Source organism: Lepidochelys olivacea, assembly GCF_965140295.1.
Source record: "Lepidochelys olivacea isolate rLepOli2 genome assembly, chromosome: 2".
Classification (NCBI taxonomy): domain Eukaryota; kingdom Metazoa; phylum Chordata; order Testudines; family Cheloniidae; genus Lepidochelys; species Lepidochelys olivacea.
This window is the reverse complement of record NC_140412.1, coordinates 186,320,086-186,337,704: the sequence shown is the minus strand read 5'-3', so window position 1 is coordinate 186,337,704 and position 17,619 is coordinate 186,320,086. Positions and strand designations below refer to the sequence as shown.

At 42.4% G+C, this 17,619-nt stretch overlaps 1 long non-coding RNA gene across 1 annotated transcript in view; it reads left to right on the top strand.

Moving 5' to 3' along the window:
* Positions 1-15,430, top strand: part of LOC311516371 — a 55,579-nt gene extending 40,149 nt beyond the window's left edge. The window contains exon 3 of the long non-coding RNA XR_014710394.1: positions 15,359-15,430. This is a non-coding gene — a long non-coding RNA (uncharacterized lncRNA). The remainder of the gene's footprint in view (positions 1-15,358) is intronic.
* Positions 15,431-17,619: the final 2,189 nt, after the last annotated feature.

Here is a 17,619-nt window from a genome sequence, read left to right as displayed (position 1 = left end):
AATAATGGCAGAGAGTAAAAGACTGGGGTGGGGTGGGGTTTGGGTACAAAACAAAGAGACCTCAAAGGCAGATAGAAGGGACAAAGGGGAGGGAGAGAGAAAGATGGGGAAGGAGAATGAAAGAGAAACAGAATAGAGATGCCTCTTGCTTGACACAAGGTAGGGGATAGGGAAATGGCCCCTGAAATTGCTTATGGGGGTGTGAGAAGAATGTGTTGACTGTCTGCTCCTGTAGATGTGGAAAGTAAAACACTTTGTTTTCCTATAGGCAGAGGATGTACTTTTTATACAGATGTTATCAGGTTCCTTGATAGTCTAGTGTAGGTAAGTGTAGTTGAAAGCTTGTTGTGGGACTATTCCCTGGACACAGAGTAATTCTGCTTCACCCCTTGTTTCTCTGCGCTCTTTAGGGGTTTCACCCATTGCATAAACATCTCAGCTCTTCAGCACTTTCTCTTCAAAATTCTAGAAACCTTCTGAATCTGATTAACCTCTGCAAACAAATGCAGCATGAGCGAGGCATTTTCCTGAGCCTGGCACAATAGTGGAAGTGTTTTTATCTGCTCTGCCATAGGAGCTGACAGCTGCTGCTGTGAAATAAGGCTCAGATGTCAGAAGGAATGCAGGACTTGGACTATTCTACAGTGACCCATGTGCTTGTCAGGTTGATAAGAAACCACATGAAAATGCTTTTCATATAATCAAGGAAAGGTCTAGTTGAGTCACTTGGAATACAGAAGATAATGATTCTTAGGAACATAAGAACTGCTGTACTGGATCAGACCAGTGGTATCTGATAGTGGACAAAACCCGATTCTTCCATGGAAAAAGCAAGAGATGCTGGAGTGGGCAAGTTTAAGGAATAACCTGTCCATAGGAGCAATTCTTCCTGACCCCCATCAGTTAGTGGTTGTCCTTTGCCCTGGACCATGAAGATTTACATTTCTTATAAACATTGCTTATCCTATCTTATGTAACAGTAGATGTTTTCACTCGAAATATAAATATCCAATCCTTTCCTTTTCCAGCAACAAGACTGAGAAGGCAATGATTTTGCTCTTATTGTTAGTAGACGTAAGTCCCTTTGTACAGGAATGCACCAGCTCCTCCTCCTCCTCCTGCTGAAATTGTGTTGGTTGTACCAACAGTCCATGTAAACAGTAAACTTCGGAATGTAAAATTCTTGCATGACCGACATTCCACTCCCACTGATTCTTTTGAGCACTGCTTTTTAACATCCAGTAGATGTTAACTGGGAAATGAACAATGTAAGACCGCTGTAGGAGACCTGTCTTCTCGGGCCCCAATTTTACAGATATTATTATACCATTCTCCTCTTCAGTCCATGTACAATTGCCATTTTTCCATACAGCTTGAAATAATGATGTTTCAGTGCAGAAACTGCTGATGTAGTGAGCTTGAAATAGCATTTCCTGAAACACATTCCAAGGGCATGGACATCACATCATCTCATTTCAGTCATTGATCTTATACCATATCAGTGTTAGGGGATATAGTGGACAATATGGCTTGCAATATACTGGTGACACACAGGTTTCTCTTTTTTTTTTTTTTTTTTTTTTCAGCCTGCTCTGACAGCGTTGCTTCTCGGCTATCTCAGTGCAAAGAGGAAATTGGAGCCTAAATGAAGAACATCGATCCTCTGGTAGATAAGGCAGTGTAGCCTTGATCATGCTGGGCTCATTGCTAACTCTGGGTATGCAATCAGCAACAGCCATCAAAGCTTGATGCCGTCCATCTTTAGCTAGCAAGCAGAATCTGTCCATTCCTCTTGGACAATGACCAGGTCACAGTAGTTTGTACCTTTTTGCCCCCCACTCCCCGAATTCACTCTCTTTGGCTCCTAACAAGAAGCTGAAAAACAAGCTATAGCTTGTGCATAACACCAGCATTCATCTCTTTCTCTATTCATTACTAGATCCACTTCAGTGCCAATCTACAAAGCCTTTAATAAAGCAAGCCCATGTTATTGCAGGGACCCTCTTTCTTTCCTTCTGCAACCCACCAGTACAAGTACGATCAGAGCCCAGATATGTACTTGAGGGAGCCAGAAGAAGAATCTTCCCAACTGTAGTTCCAAGGCCCTGAAACACTCCCCCAATGGAGGTCAGAAAGAGTTATGCTCTTCGCACCTTCTGATCTGGTTGCAAGACTGTCCTGTTCGATTAAAATTTCCCCCAAAGTACCAGAATAGAAGAAAACTTGGCAGTGTGCATAAAATTAGAACCCGGTGTTTAAAACAGAGTTGGACAGAGAACTGGCTTTCCCTTCCGGTTACATTCCACTGTTTTGTGTAACCCCTGGGAAGTTCCTACACGCTATGGTAATAAGCACTTTAGAATTTGGTTGCAAAGGGCTGAGGAATGCAAGTGGGAAACTGGTCAGCACTGACATAGAGAAGTGATGAGTGGAGGGCATGTTCCATCTAAAAAAAATACATGTAACGAGTACTGAAGGGGTGTTGGGACCCAGAGACACACTATGCCTATTCCTGCCTTCTGCAAGATAGTACAAACAGGAACCCAAGCAAACGGTGCTCCACCTCTCTCTTTCCCTCACAGCTCAGGCTTGCGGATCCCATAATATGTAAAGGGCTTGGTCTCTCTCTGTAAGTCCTTGGCGTTCAGCATGCTTGCTGCAGAAAAATATTGTTTTTCTAACTAGCCTGTTCCCAACAGATCGCAAGCAGTGAACTTTGCCTATGGGAGGTCACACCATCCTCACAGTCACAACCACCTTAGGATAATACTCTTCAATAAACTTCATAATAGGTGTCCCAAGGCATGACCACAAGTTGGGTTCCACTGCTGAGATGACGACAATCTACCTCTGCTTCAGATATCTTTATTGTATCTTGTAAAGCAAAGGAGTGAGCCAACTTTCCCCCCCTGCATGCTTTATACTCGTTTTGGTGTTTTTCTGGATCCTCATCTCTCATTGTGTCAAAGTGAACAACTCGATTCTGGGGCTGTGAAATCACATTTACAGGGTTTCACAAAAGAAAACATTTTGTCCTTATCTGGGTCCTGAAGAAACCAGCTGCCCAGGCATGTGTCATTTACTGTTGCAGCTTTTTTCACTTGCCCTATCTTGTTCTGTAAAGGGATTTTTTTTGCCCCTCTAGTGTGTCTCCTTGGCACTGCACAGAGAGAAAGTGTTCAGAGAGATGCAGCAGCTTGCATTGTATTTTTTTTTTTGTATAGCTCAGAAGAAAACAAAGGGAGAATTAAGCAGATTTCATGTCACATACAAAAGAGAATTTGTGGAAATGTCAAACAAAAGCAATAAAGCAGCCAACATGCGCAAATCCAGAAAACAAGAATTTTACTTAAGAAATGGAATCAGCTTATGAAATGAAAATATTCTATAGCTGGAACTTAACTGAAGAGTCTCAGAAACAAGCACAGTTAGTATAGAAAAGATTAACTAAAATAGAGATTAACCAAATGAGACTACCTGTGGCCCGCAAAGACTGCATGCTTCAGCAACTAGGGCACTTTGAGCGTGAAAGAGCATTGCATGCTGGGACCTGGAGTTCTGTGGACTGCACCACCATGTCTGAGGGTGGGCTTGATTCTGCTCTCACACTGGTAAAATAGCAGTAACTGTACTAAAGTCAATGGAATTGCATTGGAGTGAAAAACAGCATGAAAGGGGATTCTGGCCTAGAGATGGGCCCAAGATGCAAAGCTCAGATCCATATGCAAATTCTCCAGCATGTGGTGGGGTCAAAACTGGAGTTTGGACTTGGCCCATTTTAGAGATGGGCTGCCTGCAAAGTTTAGATCCAGAGGCAAATCTGGATGCAAATGCCTGCAAATTTAAGGGTTGTGTGGATTCAGAGTTTTGTTACAGACCTAACTCTAGTTAAGATCAGGGCAGCTTCAAAATGTTCCATTTTATGCAAATTGGTGTATCTGTCTGGCTCCTTATGAATTTGCCAATATGGTCCTAAAATGAGAGGGTTTGGGGTGCCCTTGAGTTAAAAGTTGCAGATGCAAACCAGCAAATCTACATCTCTGAATATAACCTAGATCTACCAGGATTATTTGTGGTCTCTTTTCCACAGTCTGACGGTAGAGGATGATGGTGCCATTATACTATGGTCGTGCTTTTGTAGACCATCTAAACTTACCCACGTGTCCCAGAGTAGCTGGTCCCTGGGGATAGATTAAGCCCAGGGTCCCTGTACTGGAGCAGGTGAGCCCCAATCCAGCTAATTAAAAAGGCTAGGCTACCCCTGGGCCTATAAAGGGCTGCTCGCAGGCAGCTAGGGAGGAAGGACTGAGAGGAGGGAAAGCTACAGTGGCATGGAGCTGGCTGCTGTGATGGGCCCCTGGAGCAAGGGAAGGGAGTAGAGCTGACTGAGCTTGGGAGGCTGCCAGGAGGAGACCCCTGGGAAGAGTAGCCCTGCAGCTTGGGGCTAAGAATGGAGTTGAGACTGTTTTTCATTTGTTTGTTAACCTCTGTTAAGAAAATAAACCTCCTTGACTGAGACTGGACGTGGCAATACGTGCTTTGGAGCCGGGGAGAAGCACGGCCCAGTGACAGCACATCACTGAATTAAAGTTATCCTACGGCTGCCTTCTCAGTACAGAAATCTGAAAGATCACATGGCAATAGCAGGGCTGGGCAAGCTCATTTTGCCTAATTTCAGACTCACTCAAACGATGTTATTGGATTTGCATTTCTCTTAGGCAAATGTGGTGAGAGGTGCCTAGGGTGAATGGAAGGAAGAGCATGGCGAAGGTGAAAGATGAAAAGGAGTAGGGAGGGGAGAAAGTAAAAACAAAGACTGAAAAAGGTGTAGAAAGGCATGAACTCATGAAAGATATAAACAGTATTGTAAATTTGTGGTGTCCCCGTCCTTCTTCTAACACAGCATATGGACTGCGGGGGTTGGCTAAACTCATGCTGCCCTCCCACCTTTTCCTGGGGATTTACTTTTATTTGTAATGAAAATAACAAAGCCTGAAGGAAGCAGGACTGTAGTGTATTTAAAAACATAAGCCTTAATTCAAAATATCCCTTCTGACTTGGAATATTTAGCATTTCTACCTGTAGGACCTCTAGCCTTTTCCTCTAGCTCTCTCTTGCCTGAGGGAGACTTCCTTTTTGCATCCATGTTTAAGTGGAGCTAATGAGACCTTCGTGGTCTAGCTACCAGGGTGAGTCAGCAGAATAGCTCTGCAACCCCTCTCCTCTCTGTACAAGATTTTGTGTACTGTTAGTCTCTAAGGTGCCACAAGTACTCCTTGTTCTTTTTGTGTCCTGACAGTCAGTTACAAGTATATAAACCACTTGTGCCAGCCTGGCTTTTGAAGATGAGGAGGTTCTAGCTATAAAGCATGACACTTAGCTGGAATTTTTATGTAAATTAAACCTTTTTTGGAAAAAAATGGTTTTGTATTTAAAGAAGTAAAAGGTTCACTATCTAGGTTTGCACACTGCAAGCCCTAAACATATTTCAGATAGTTTGTCAGTCTTCAAAATCCATGAAGTTTACCCAGCCCTCCTGATCAGCATTTCTTTCTTCAAAATGTGAAAAGTATTTGAAAATAGACTTTTAAAAAGAAAAACAACATTTATGCATTTATTGTTGGGGATGACCATAATTCATTAACTTAGCATTTAACATCTCCAGAGCTCTTGGTCTTCTGTGTGAGATAGGTAAGTAAATATAATCACCATTTTACAGAGCCTAAAGTGAAGCAAAGTAGTTGTGACTTTCCCAAGATCACAGAAGGAGTTTGTCAGAGATAGAGAGACAGGAGTTTCTGGCTCCCAGTCCTGTGCTCAGACTACTACACAATTGCTCTGTTTTAATTTTGCTGAAGAGTAGATTGTTAGTAACATAAGCGGTGTGGGAATTCAGAGTAAAGAATTGTACAGCAGTTTTCTTTGCTTTGATGTTGATTTCAGAATCAGACAAAGGATTTTATTGATTGAACATGAACCATTTTGTTTAAATATTAAGCTAGAACATCTGTCTTCTGATTGCTGAACCATTAGTACAGGGGATGGAAATTTATTTACAGTCTCTTTCATTAAGTTCCTGCATTGCCTGTGTCGCAAATGATGTCACTTTTCAGCAAGATTACAGTCACCAGCAGTATAAGCCATGGGGGAATATTACGTACAGTTAAAGTCTTTACAGTTAAATGCAAATAGGCAGATGGGAAGCAGCATCTCCCCGTGGTTAGCACACTGGACTGAGTGTTAAGAGATCTGTGTTCTAGTCCTGCCTCTGTCCTGGACCTGCTGGGTAATCTTGGGCAAGTCACTCCTGTCTGTGCCTCAATTTCATGACCCTTACAGTGGACATAATAATATTTACCTAACATTTGTAGGACGCAGACTCTACAAACGTTATGAATAGCATGCAAAGAACGGGACAGCTCACGTCTGCAGAAGTGCTTGACAAACTGGGGCCTTTCAAAGCTAAATATTTATTTTAAATTTCTTGTCGCCACTCTTGCAGGGATTGCTATAGCGAGTCTTGCTTTAGCTTTCAGCATGGTGTTGTGAATTCCCATGGCTCTGCTATTGTCTCCCCTCTGCAAGGCCTTCAGACAGTCACTGGGGCTCTTAGTTCTACTAGCTGCTCTGACACTGTTAGGTTTCAACCAAGATTCTTGTTAGAATGGGGGAAAGAGATCTCATCACTGATGATCACATCTCCCCATTGTGCAGAATCCCCCACATGATGACTGGTCTCACAGTGCATGGGCATCCTGCACATTATTGTAACTGAGATTTGAACCATTGTCCAAAGGCAGGAATTCTACCATGTGAACCAAAAGGGAGCCTCTGTCTGGTGTATTTAGGTGGGGCTGTGCCGAGCTTTCCTCAACTGGAACTTTATTTGAGCATGAGCTTTCGTGAGCTGCAGCTCACTTCATCGGATGCATGCCGTGGAAACTGCAGCAGACTTTATATACACACAGAGATCATGAAACAATACCTCCTCCCACCCCACTGTCCTGCTTGGTAATAGCTTATCTAAAGTGATCATCAAGTTGGGCCATTTCCAGCACAAATCCAGGTTTTCTCACCCTCCACCCCCCTACACACAAACTCACTCTCCTGCTGGTAATAGCCCATCCAAAGTGACAACTCTCCCCTCAGACAGAGACAAACACCTACAAGATCTCTGTCAAGCTTTCTTACAACTACAATACCCACCTGCAGAAGTAAAGAAACTGATTGATCGAGCCAGAAGAGTTCCCAGAAGTCACCTACTACAGGACAGGCCTAACAAAGAAAATAACAGAACGCCACTAGCCGTCACCTTCAGCCCCCAACTAAAACCCCTCCAACGCATTATTAAGGATGTACAACCTATCCTAAAGGATGACCCAACACTCTCACAAATCTTGGGAGACAGGTCAGTCCTTGCCTACAGACAGCCCCCCAACCTGAAGCAAATACTCACCAACAACCACATACCACACAACAGAACCACTAACCCAGGAACTTATCCTTGCAACAAAGCCAGTTGCCAACTGTGCCCACATATCTATTCAGGGGACACCATCACAGGGCCTAATAACATCAGCCACGCTATCAGAGGCTCATTCACCTGCACATCCACCAATGTGATATATGCCATCATATGCCAGCAATGCCCCTCTGCCATTTACATTGGTCAAACTGGACAGTCTCTACGTAAAAGAATAAATGGACACAAATCAGATGTCAAGAATTATAACATTCATAAACCAGTCGGAGAACACTTCAATCTCTCTGGTCACGCAATCACAGACATGAAGGTCGCTATCTTAAAACAAAAAAACTTCAAATCCAGACTCCAGCGAGAAACTGCTGAATTCGAATTCATTTGCAAATTGGATACTATTAATTTAGGCTTAAATAGAGACTGGGAGTGGCTGAGTCATTATGCAAGGTAGCCTATTTCCCCTTGTTTTTTCCTACCCCCCCCGCCAGACGTTCTGGTTAAACTTGGATTTAAACTTGGAGAGTGGTCAGTTTGGATGAGCTATTGCCAGCAGGAGAGTGAGTTTGTGTGTGTGTGTGTGTGTGTGTGTGTGTGTGTGTCCCCGGGGAAAAAAGGGGCAGGGGGTGAGAGAGCCTGGATTTGTGCTGGACATGGCCCACCTTGATTACCATGCACATTGTAGGGAGAGTGGTCACTTTGGATGAGCTATTACCAGCAGGATAGTGAGTTTGTGTGTGTGATTTTTGGAGGGGGGGTGAGAGAACCTGGATTTGTGCAGGAAATGGCCCACCTTGATTATCATGCACATTGTGTAGAGAGTTGTCACTTTGGATGGGCTATTACCAGCAGGAGAGTGAGTTTGTGTGTCAGGGGGGTGGAGGGTGAGAAAACCTGGATTTGTGCTGGAAATGGCCCAACTTGATGATCACTTTAGATAAGCTATTACCAGCAGGACAGTGGGGTGGGAGGAGGTATTGTTTCATGATCTCTGTGTGTATATAAAGTCTGCTGCAGTTTCCACGGTATGCATCCGATGAAGTGAGCTGTAGCTCACGAAAGCTCATGCTCAAATAAATTGGTTAGTCTCTAAGGTGCCACAAGTACTCCTTTTCTTTTTGCGAATACAGACTAACACGGCTGTTACTCTGAAAACTGGAACTTTGTCGCTCTGTATCTCATGCTAGAGGAAAATATGACAACCAGTTATGGACAAGCCATCCAATGACACATTTTCAGTCCTGACCTGTGATTTTGTATGTGTGCAACTAACTGAGTCCTCAAAAATCGGGATTTAGTCTTCTCAGGCAAAATCTGCTTTTGCATGCTATACACTAGGATGCCCAAATGCCCAACGTGTTGGCTCAAAATGGAACTCTCACACAAACGGTTGTGCATATGAAAGGAGGTGTGCAAAATCAGAGGCTGGGGAATAAAAATTTGAGTTAAGAGTTTGGCTTGCTTTTAACACAAATATCATTGTAGGCAAAAACATTTAACTTATGGATACATATGCATTATAGGCTGGTGCTACACATAATGTGTGTGTGTTTCACTGAATCTGGAATAATATCTTGAATGCTGAGAGAATGAATCAATTCTTCTGTTGATTTGTTGCTACTGTATATTCAATGTGACAGGTTTTTTTTTTTTTTTTTAAAGTAAGATGTGTAGCACATTAGCAAAGCATTACATACCTCATTATGGACAGACTATATGAATATAATGGTGAAAGGATGGCTAATTACTGATGTTCAAACACAGCACTTCCTACAGATTGGATGGAATAATGAAATTAGTCAAACCTACATGTTGAATCAGCCCTCAAAGGTCAAGGAAAAATAAGCAGGACATGTGTGAAACTCTGATCTTCTCAGAAAAGTGCACTGTGCAAATTAATGTCTGCAACTTGGCACTTTGTCAGCAGTTGACAGGCCTTTAACAACTGTGTGCATGTGTCTGCATAGGTGTGTTAAACTTCCCCATCTGTAAGTAACTGATGGTGGGAATGGGGAGAGATGGTGAAGGAGGCACCTAAACTCGTAAAGAGAGGTTGCAAGGAAAACGTAACCAAAGGGACAATGGCCTCTGTCACCAACCTTTTTGACAAAATGTGTAGTCTTTTTTTCCCCCTCCCCTCTCAGAACTGTGCAGAAAGGGCAGCATGAAAGAGTGAGGCTGGCAGGTGTGTGTGTGTGTGTGAGAGAATGTAATCTCCCAAGACCTAAGCTGCTCATTTTATTTATTTATTTATTTATGTGCTGAAGGCAAAAATCTCTGTACTTTCCAACCTATGTTCAGATGAAAAGAATTTTTAGGCTAACATGCTTTGTTACTTTGTCACTGCGACTCAAGAACTGGCTGCTGGCTTATTTTGATTAGAAAGAAAACAGTGTGGATTTTTGTAAGTTTTAAAATTATATATCTTGTACGTATAATTTTGCATCCTTTCTCACTAGGATCTCTGCTAAAGCAGAGGACTTCTATTTTGTCACAAAGACAGCTTTACAAAAGTCAAGTTACCATAACAACCAAATGCAGCTTTTAAATCCAGAAACTATGCTCTTCTGCTAGTCTTTTTCTTTTTTGTTTTTACTCACACAAAAAATAAAAGACAGATAATATAGATGGATACATACAGATACACACACCAGGGATGGCCAGACCTCAGAAGATACACAGTTTGGATACATTCTGGAGAAATATCCAAAACTTTGCATGCATATGTTTGTCCAAACCCTTTGCATCTGCAAAGCTAAGCTGGAAATGTAACAAGAAGAGAGGAAAACATTTTTCTTCATCTGTTCATGTATCAAATGATTTCCCTCTTTTTCTTCATATTTCTTCTGGGAAGCCTTTTAACAATTCTAACTAGCACCATTACCGGGGTATTGTTTACCTTCTGGCTTGGGAATCCTAATTTTCTTGGTCTTTGTGCATTGCAATCTCAGGGTCTGACTCTCCACTGCCTTGCTCCTTGTGTGATCATTTATACCAGTGCAAAGTAGGAGTAAAATGCTATCAAATCGGAAAGGCAGTTCTTTATATCTACTTTACACAAAGATAAATGATCACCTAAGGAGCAAGGCAGCAGAGAATCAAGCTCTCAAATATAATGTTGTGTTAGTGTCTGTGATATAACAAGCCTGTCCAACTTTAAATGTGCTGAATATATCTGTGTTTATTAGTCTGATTGTTTTCTCTGATCCATTGCCACCCATGAATTATGCTTATACAAAAGTCATATATGGTTCGCTTTTTCAAATTCAAACTTTAGAAACTTGAAGGCATCCTAAAACACAAAAGGACAGGGAATATACATTTTATGTCTTAGGATGCCTGGTGGCTGAGCAGACAAAACCTATAAAGTTTGGAACTTTTTGGTAATCTACAGAAGGGCAGGTGAGAACTGCGAGGTAGACGTAAAGACAAAGCTGTACAAATTCTAGTCTGGACTCTCGGTGCTGTACAGCTGCTTTACACTCTATTGTTGGCAGAATTTGACTATGGAGTAAGTATAACTGGCTAAACGAGGACTTCAGTGTAGGGGAGAATGCTTTAGTAGCACAGAGTCAGTGTATCAGCTTCCACAGTACCCTTACTTTTCTGCTGACGTGGCCCTGTACCCTCTAATCTCTGGCTGTGGTTTCAGCTCCTTGGAGCTGTTGGCAGCCAGTGTAATGAAGAGCAGCCTTCAGGGTGCTATATCATATATGGGGGACCAGCCAGGGTACTCAGAAGGCCCAGAATCGGGGAATTGTGCGTGAAAAGTTTTCCCACCACTTTTGCTCTGTGCTCTTTGGCTATAAGTAAGAATCTGGTCCTATGACTCAATTAAGAAAACACCGTATGGAATGTCTTCTCAGCTTATTCCTAATGTGTTTGCTAAGCAATATGTTAGCTTTAGTTTCAGATCCTTTTTGTCTTTAAGAAATACCGCTGGCTGTATTGATTAAATAGTCAAATGAAATAACAAAGGAAAAAAAAGTCAAAGCTCATATAAAGCTCCCCCCACAACCCCATCTGTTCTCCTCAAGGAAATTATTACAGTGTGAGCTCAACTCAAAGTGCTGCTAGAAAAAGAAAACAAGCTGGTACAAGCGATTAAGAAAATAACCCTATTTTGATTTTGAGTCAAAAGGAAATAAAAACCCAACACCCCCTCTCCAACCTCTATTTAGGGCACTCACAGATTTTAGAACCAGAGTTGGTTTCCTTGTGTTTTTTTTCTTTTAAACCTCTCTGAGGAAATCTGTCAGAACTTTAGAGGAAAAGCTTTCTGTTCTGTGCCATAATGATTAGTTTGGAATAAGCTGAAGACAGCAGGAGTGAAAACTCTGGGAAAAATTCTGTCCTGAGGGCTGGAGTGTGCTGGGGTCAGTACACGGTCGGCTCTCCGTTTTTTGCTGCCCCAAGCAACAGCGGGGAAAAAAAAAAACAAAAAAACCACCCCTGCCAAATATGCTGCCGCCGGAGAGAACAGGAACATCGGAGGGAGCTGCGGTTGAATTGCTGCCGACAGCGAGACCCAAGTCAGAAGAGTCACTGCCAAATTGCCTCCGGGGCTGCTGCCGGAGTGCCGCCCCTTCAGCAGCGCTGCCCCAGGCCCCAGCTTGCTTAGCTGGTGCCTAGAGCCAGCCCTGGGTCAGTACACTGCACACAAGTGAGGGTAGCTGTTTTCCCTCTGAAATTCCATAGTGTGTGTGTAAATTTAGAAAGAGAAAGGACATCAGAAGTATCAGAGTAAGGCCCTGATCCTATAAACTGATCTGTCATGTGGACCACTGCCCCGTTGTAGTCAATGACTGAGGTCTGCCCATATCGATTAGTTAGTAGGATTAGAGCTTTAAGAGTCCAATCCTGAAAAATGTTGTGTACCCTTCGATCCCAATGAAGTAATGGAATTGAGGGTACTCAGCACCTCACAGGATTAGGCCCTTGATTTTAATCCCAGAGTAAGGGTGACTATAGTAACCATGTTAATTCCAAGCCAAACAACTCTGCTTTTATATAGCTGTTGCTAGCATGGTTAGAAACAGTGCTGTTTCTGCCATGATCATGTTTTGGCTGTGTTGTTCACACTTACTGACCTTCCATAATTTGAACCTGTCCCTCGAGTGAGCACACTTAAAAATTCATTCTGGTGTTACAGCTACTGCAGGTTCGCAGAGTTATTTCCTTTGCTTAAAATAGAGAACATTGCTAGAAACTGGTGATATCTCTAGATCCAGAATGCGTTCAAGTGCATCCCCTATATCTGTGCATGACAGGAAGTGATTTGGATAAAATAAAAATAGATTAAAACTTAAAATGAAGCATTTTGGGGAGTGTGAAAAAATACAGTTAATTTCTTTCTCCACTATTTTGCATTTTCACACACCCCTGTGCTTCCTGGATCTCAGTGCAAACAGAATCAGAAATCCTGAATATCATGAGGAAAGTGGTTCTCACAGTATTTTCAGCTTATCCAGAAGCTGGATGTATCAGAAATCTTTTATGAGAGCCTGTGCCTGGGAGATTTTGAGCTCCATTTTGCAGATTGTGAGAGAGGTTAGGTAGTTCACGTCAAAGTTGGATAAATATTCCACTCCAAATGAAATCTTTTTATTGTTCCACTTGCAGTTATCTCTAGCGCATGTGGAGGCCAGATTTTCAAAAGAACTCTGCTCCTATTTAGGCACCTAAATGAAGAAGCCAGATTTTTCAAAACTGCTCAGCATGCAAGACGGTGAATCTTCTGAAAATCTGGCTACTTATTTGGTGTATAAATGGGAGCTGAGCTCTTATGAAAATCTGGCCTTTAATGTATGGAAAATACAGAGGGAATCCTAACTCAGTTTTTGCTCAGTCATGACTCTTCAGGCCAAACTTCGAGCAAGGCCGGCTTGTCTACACTTAAAATGCTACAGCGGCGCAGGTGCACGGCAGCTGCTGCGCTGCTGTAGCACTTCAGTGAAGACACCACCTATGCTGACGGGAGTGATTCTCCCAAGGTAGCGTAATTAACCCACCTCCTGAAAGGCAGCAGCCAGGTCAACGGGAGAATTCTCCTGTCAACCTAGCACCGTCTACACCAGGGCTTAAGTCTGTTTAACTGCATTGCTCAGGGGTGTGGGTTTTTCACATCCATGAGCAACATAGTTATACTGACCTAATTTTCTAGTGTGCACTGAGCCTGAGCGTAAGTGTAACCCTTCTGCCCGTCAGAGTTGGCAGCAACAAGCCGGGTTCAGTATCTAGGGGTTCCATTCCAATAAGACAATGCAAAACCGGCTCGAGCCCCCACCCAGTGACCTGGGACAAATATATACCACCCCCACTGGGTGCCTCCAAGAGGCAATACTTCCCCTCTCGGAAGCACAGAGTCTGAGTGTAGCAAAAAGCCTTTTAATAACAGAGAGAAACAATGTGGCATTATGTTGGGGAAACACCACCAACAGGATTCATAACATGACCCATGAGCAAAAAACCCACTCCAAGCAAATTGGGGCATGCCCTTTTCCTTTGGTTCTTGAGTCCAGCAACCCCAAATCACCCAAAGTTCCAGAAGTCCAACAACCCAAAAGTCTCTGTCCCTGGTCAGGGCAGCCCCAGAGTTCAAAAGTTTATCTGCAGAGCTTTACCTCCCAACCTGGGTGGAGATTGGGGGGGGGGGAAGAGAGAGGTAAGGGGCACCTTACATGATCTGAAGCTGACCGCCCTGCAGCTCCATAGGGCTTTGCGCTGCTCCACCAGCCCCCCCACGAACTGCTTCGCTCAGCTCTGCTCCAGGGCCCACAAGCAGCTCCCGCTGTCCCCATGAACTCCTCCACGAGCCGGTCCACGAACTGCTCCGTGTCCCACAAGCAGCTCCTGCCGTCCCATGAACTGCTCCACAATATATCTTCAGGCTCCCCCACTACTTAACACAACACTCAGTGATTTCAGCTCTTAGTCAGTTCAGCTCTTTTGTGAATTCAGCTTGTAGTAGGGGAGCCTCAGTGCTGGTGCACCATTAGCCCAAAGTGAGCTCAGCAGCTTTAACTAAACTCCTAATGGAATCAAAATTAGCTCTGATATTCCACAGTGGAGAGAGGAGAAAGTGCAATTAGCATGTAATCACCAGGGGTCCCATACCACCAAGTATTAATACCTGTTCCCAGCCTTTCTCCATTCACAGAGTTTTGGAACCCATGACCTTTGCCTAGCGAGTGCTACTTAGTTGATGGTGAGTCCCTCCATCATAACAAAAGGCCAAGTACAGTTCCAAGCACAGTTCCCATAATCAGGGTAATAACAATTTATTCTGCCTTTCCCAATAACAGAGACACTGGGGATCCCACAGCAGCCAAAGTGACCATTTGGGCAGCTATGGCCTCATTCTCGGCGGGGTGGGTGTGCCTATGCAAATGAGATAGGCCTCTGAAGTTCTTTTCCACAACTTGCCACACCTCACCACCAGGTGTCAGGGTGGAGCTCATCCTGACTCTGCTTACATCAGGACTAAGCCAAAGCTTGGTAAGAATTTCAGAATTTGGGTCCAGTGTTCTCTTTCTGGGAGGAAAATAAGAACAAACTACTTGGATAAATGTGTAAGAGAGAGAAAGGTTCCATGTAGAGTTTAGTTGATCAAGAAAACAAATACACATACAATATTTTTTCCTATTACAAGGCACTTTGGAATACTTTTAGTACACAAGGTGCAATGGTATATTAAGCCAAATTGTAATTCTATATTTGTCAGTTTGGTTTTGTTAGCATAATACAATTTGTTTTTATTGTAGCTGTGGAGAGGGAGACATCTTGCTATTAATTTGCTTGCATTATCCTCTAATGAATGATTCTCCCTTCCAAACATTTTTCTTTTTCATTTTTTTAAAACTTTTTATTTATTTCTTCCAGACTTGGATCAGATACAAAGAAAAACCACTGTTTGTTACACTGTTAATGAACCAGGAACTGGCATGGAAGCAGAAGTTTAATATCCTTTCATTCTTTTAATTCTGTGTATTATTAGAACAGTTGCTAAACACTCTAATGCTTTAAGATCTGACCTTTTCTCCTGGCCATACAGCTAAAACTCTCATGAAGGCCTTCATCATCTGCCATTTTGATTAATGTAACATTCTCCTCATTTGTCTCCCTGGTACCCACGTCACCAACCTCCAGTCCACACAAAACAGTTGTTAAGACTGTTGTCTTTGCCTGTCCATCTGACCAGTGCCCTCTTTGAATCCTTATACTGCCTCCATCTTCTCCACTTCATCCAGCTCAAATTTTCTGTGATCACCTGCATGGTCCTATAGAACACTATCCTTCCCCGTTTATCCATAACCGTATCTAATGCAATTACCACTCTGTCCCCTCTGTTCTGCCATTGTTGGCAGTTCCATTACCCCTGCCACAACTATCTTCTCCGCTTTCTCCCATGCAGGTTTCTATGCTGGGAAAACTTTGGTTTGCTCTAAGTTACATTAAAGGCTGTTCTGGCCCCAAACTGGTCCAGAATTAGGGGAGCAGAACAGTGTCTCAGACCTAGAGTTGGCCAGGAACTGGATTTTCTGTTATATGGGAAATGCCACATTCTGAAATGGAAAAAAAATGAAATTTTTTTGAAATGTCCCATGAAATGTTGTTCAGAAAAAAATTCCTGGTCGATCCCAATATTGCTTTGATAAAATTAAAACATTTTTGTTCTCATTTTGACCTTTTAAACTTGACAGCTTTACAAAATGTTTTTTATATATTATATATACACACCAAAAATGGTTTTGAACCAAAAAAAAGTCATAAATGTTCTGTTCTGAAACAGGATTTTATTGAAACACTTTGTTTAGATTTTGTAAATGAAACTTCATCTGTATGTTTTCTGAAATATTTTAATTTTGACAAAAATAGCATTTTTTTGGGGGAAAAAACCCAACAAAACCTGTTTTTTGTCAAAAAGTTTCTGAACAGCTCTACTGAGAGGCACCTCTCTTCCCACTCTCTTCCTTTCAGCATGACCGGACCACAAACACTTCAGTAGAACTGGAAGTATTTAAAGAGAGAAAATACCTGTCTGTATATCCAGGTTTTTATATTGGTGCCAATCCTTGTAGTCTCAGAACACATGTGAGAATCTGTAGATCTGTCAGACTAGAATATTTCTTAAAGCATCTGCTGTTCATTATTTTCCCTACCAGTTTAAAAAAATAAGGCAATTCCTCCCTCATGTCCCCCAGAAAGAAAGAAAAACCAAACTGCTCTGTTGTACTGGAGTAGTTAGTTACATTTTTTTAGCTATGGTCAGTCATTAAAAAAAGATAGTGTTTATCAAGCTAATTAAAAAGTCTAGCAAAACAATAGACTGCAGCCTTGTACAGGATGTACAATTAACCTTAAATGAGTGAGGAAGAGAAACAGCAAATTAACAAATCAGTGGCCATTATTCAGTTTCTGCTCAGCTTTCCACTCGCTATTAATCTAACGGATTGTTACATGCTTTGGGATGTTTAGCTGACTTGCAGTATCAGCACAAACCAGAATCTCACCGAGGAGATCACACTGTTTTGGAAAACATCTGAAAATTTATAGCTTGTGAATTACAAAAGCCGCTCTAATTAGCCCCAAGAGGCAGTTACATAAGAAACACCAAGAACATTGTTTAGTCATAGATGCTTTCTTCTCGCCATTTTTATACGAGATTCTGGTAATGAATGTTGTTTAACAATTAGAGCTGAGAGCCCATGGCTAATAGCACTCCTGAGTAAACATTGTTCTGTATTTGCGACTCTGTAAGTGTTAAATTTAGCTTAAACCAGAAGATACTACAGTTACTTGAGAAATTTTTTAACCACCAGCCCCTTCGGTTCCGTAAAATTGGTAGTTAACGGTAATCAGACTGGTCCATCATTGCTGTATCTTTGCATTTGTTGTGATAATTCTCTTATAAAACATATGTGAGGTTTTCAAGGTATCTTTTTTTCCACCATCCTGCCCCCACAAACTCTAGATGTAGGACTCCCTCCTGGTTCTCCTATTCTGGGGTCTGATCCTGCACCACTGACCACAATGGGAGCTTTGCCATTGATATCAATCAGAGCAGGATCTGAGACTTTAATGATGACCAGATGCTGCCATGCAGTGTGTGTGGGTGGGAGGAAGGAGAGAGGGGGAGAGGG